The following is a 3034-nucleotide window of genomic DNA, read 5'->3' as shown; positions in this document are numbered from 1 at the left end:
GGGGCCATTACCCTTTGTGAAGTTAATTTGCTTCATTATTGTGGTTAACTCTCAAATTCATGACCCACAGACAAACTTCAGCCTTAGGGATATCCACTTGTGGAGGAGGAGGAGGAGGGGTGGTGAGGACGCATGGCTCCCAAATCCCACTGAGTGACAGGGGAGCAGCTATAAAGACAACCACAGCTCCCTGGCCATGACGGGCACCCCAGGTGAGGGGAGCACAGCAGGAATGGGTGCTCTTCATCCCTGTTACCTCACAGGCGCCCACATGGCCGCCATGCTGCTGCAGACCCCAGCAGCATCATGGCAGCTGGCAGAGGCAGCAGCGCTGGCAGAGCCTTCCCAAAGGGGCCTGAGGGGAATGGCTGCCCCCCCGAGCAGCAGAGTGCCACGTACCTTCATCTGTGCCAGCCCGGAGGGGACAGCCCTGGCCTGGCCGCTGCCTGAGCGCCTCAGGGCAGACAGGGTCCAGATGTCCATGCGAGGGCTGGCAGGGCGCTCGCTGAGGTGTCTCGCCGCCATTTTGAAGGCGCTGGCGATGAGGCGGCTCCGGGCACATCATGGCGGCCGGGGGGAAGCCCTTCTCCTCAGGCTGGGGGTCTGGGCAGTGTTGGTGGCATCTCTCCTCCCTGGGGCGAGCGGCCATCATCCACCACCGGGCTACGCTGTCTATGAGATAGTCCATCCGAGGAAGCTGGCCCCTAAGGCAGAGGCAGCCACGGGGGCAGACGTGGCCTATGTGCTGCGGGTGGAGGGGAGGAACCGCATCGTCCGCCTCACCCAAAAGAGAGGGTTTCTGGTGAAAAACCTGCCCGTGGTCACGTACAGCCCGCGGGGGGGCAGGGTGGTGGAGCAGCCCCACATCCCCGAGGAGTGCTTCTATCGGGGGTACGTGGAGGACAGCCCCGGCTCCATCGCCACGCTCAGCGTCTGCTGGGGGCTGAGGGGGCAGCTGGAGATGGGGAACCTGAGCTACGCCATTGAGCCTGTGCCGGGGTCCCTCAGCTTCCAGCACCTTCTCTATCGGCGAGAGGCGAGCCGGAGCAAGGCCTCGGTGTGCGGGGTGACAAACGAGGTGATGCGGACGCAGCTGCGGGAGATGGGACCTCAAGTAGCCTTGAGAAAGCATGTCTTCTGTCGGGGGCTGAAGCACACCACCTATGTCGAGGTGTTTGTCGTGGTGGATTACTCTCTGTTTTCCTTCCAAGGGAGCAACGAAACCTCCGTGATGCTTCTGGTTACAGATACCATTAATTTAGCTGAAACGTACTTCTATAGCTTGAGGATTCGTATCTGCCTGATTGGGCTGGAGATCTGGACACACAGCAACTTCATCAGGCACAGCCAGGAGATAGAAGACGTCCTTAGGAGTTTTAACTACTGGGCAAACAGGGATCTCTCTCAGCGGATGGCATACGACATTGCACATCTATTCACTTACATGGACTTCGGGCTAATCGTTGGGCTGGCATATGTAGGAACCATCTGCTTCCCGGGCTACCGCTCCAGTGTTATCTCGCATATACGGAGAGATTTCACAGCCTTCTCGCTGATTTTCGCTCACGAGCTGGGTCACAACCTGGGCATGGAGCACGACAAGAAGAACTGCGTGTGCGGCGCAGCCTCCAAGTGCTACATGACGGGCGACTCGCTCACTGGTGCCAAGGGGTTCAGCAACTGCAGCATGCAGTACTACTTAGACCTGATGAACAGAGGCCACGGCCACTGCCTGTGCAACATCCCCGAGCCCCACAGACTCTTCCATTTTAAACACTGCGGCAACAAGGTGATCGATGAGGGGGAGCAGTGTGACTGCGGGGGGCTGAAGAACTGCCAAGGCAACCCGTGCTGCCTCCCCAACTGCAGGCTGAAGCCGGGGGCTGTCTGCTCCATTGGGCAGTGCTGTCACAAATGCCGTTTCCGTGCTGCAGGGCACAAGTGCAGGTCGGAGGCGGATGAGTGTGACTTGCCTGAATATTGCAATGGGAGTGCGGCGTGGTGCCCGGCGGATTTGTATGTGCACGATGGGATGCCCTGCAGCAACAACGGCTACTGCTACCACGGCAAATGTGCCACCCATGATAACCTGTGCAGAAAAGTCTTTGGGAAGCAAGCTCACAGTGCTCCAAAGAGTTGCTTCCAAAAGCAGAACATGAGAGGGGATCGATTCGGCAACTGCGGCGGAGATGGCTCCAAAATTCCTTTTGTGGGATGTACACCCCAAAATGTTCTGTGTGGAAGGCTGCAGTGTGTCAATGTGAAGAAGATACCCATTCTGCAGAGGTCTAAAGCCATCATTCAGACACCAGGGCCAAACGACTGGTGCTGGGGCACAGCCTACCATGCCAGCATTGATATACCTGATGTTGGAGGGGGGACTGATGGCACCAGATGTGGGCCAAAAAAGATCTGTATTAACAGGACATGCATAGATGCCACAGTCAAGATGAAGTGCGATGGGAAGGTTAAGTGTGGGGGGAAAGGGGTTTGCAACAACCTTGGGCACTGCCATTGCGAGGCTGGCTGGGCTCCTCCTGACTGCCAGTTCCATGGCCTGGGAGGGAGCATGGACAGTGGCCCTCCACCAGCTCTCATGATGACCATGCGGGAGGTTGTCCGAACTAAAGCGTTTAAGATAGTAATGGGGATCATAGTTTCCCTTATCGTCCTTAAGATTGCTGTAACCAAATACAGAAAGGCGAAAGCTGCAATTGCAGAAGGAAGTGAGACTTCTGCAGATGAGCACAGTATAGAAGAAGGAAGAGAAGGAAAAGAAGGTGGAAGAGAAGGAAAAGAAGGTGAAAGAGGAGGAGGGGGAAAAGGAGACGAAGGAGGAGGAGAAGAAGAAGAAGGAGGAGGAGGAGAAGGAGGAGGAGGAGAAAAGGAGGAGAAGAAGGAGGAGGAGGAGAAGAAGGAGGAGGAGGAGAAGAAGGAGGAAGAGGAGAAGAAGGAGGAGGAGGAGAAGAAGGAGGAGGAGGAGAAGAAGGAGGAGCAGGAGAAGAAGGAGGAGGAGGAGAAGAAGGAGGAGGAG

The 3034-nt window shown here is 56.7% G+C and overlaps 1 pseudogene across 1 annotated transcript; it reads left to right on the top strand.

The window, feature by feature from the left end:
• Positions 1 to 113: 113 nt before the first annotated feature.
• On the top strand, positions 114 to 2908 carry LOC308226779 (disintegrin and metalloproteinase domain-containing protein 21 pseudogene; annotated as a pseudogene). The gene has a single exon. The product of its transcript is annotated as a disintegrin and metalloproteinase domain-containing protein 21 pseudogene (transcript).
• Positions 2909 to 3034: the final 126 nt, after the last annotated feature.

Source organism: Psittacula echo (assembly GCF_963264785.1).
Source record: "Psittacula echo genome assembly, chromosome: 13".
Lineage (NCBI taxonomy): Eukaryota > Metazoa > Chordata > Aves > Psittaciformes > Psittacidae > Psittacula > Psittacula echo.
The sequence above is the reverse complement of the archived record's forward strand: the minus strand, read 5'-3'. Positions and strand labels throughout refer to the sequence as shown.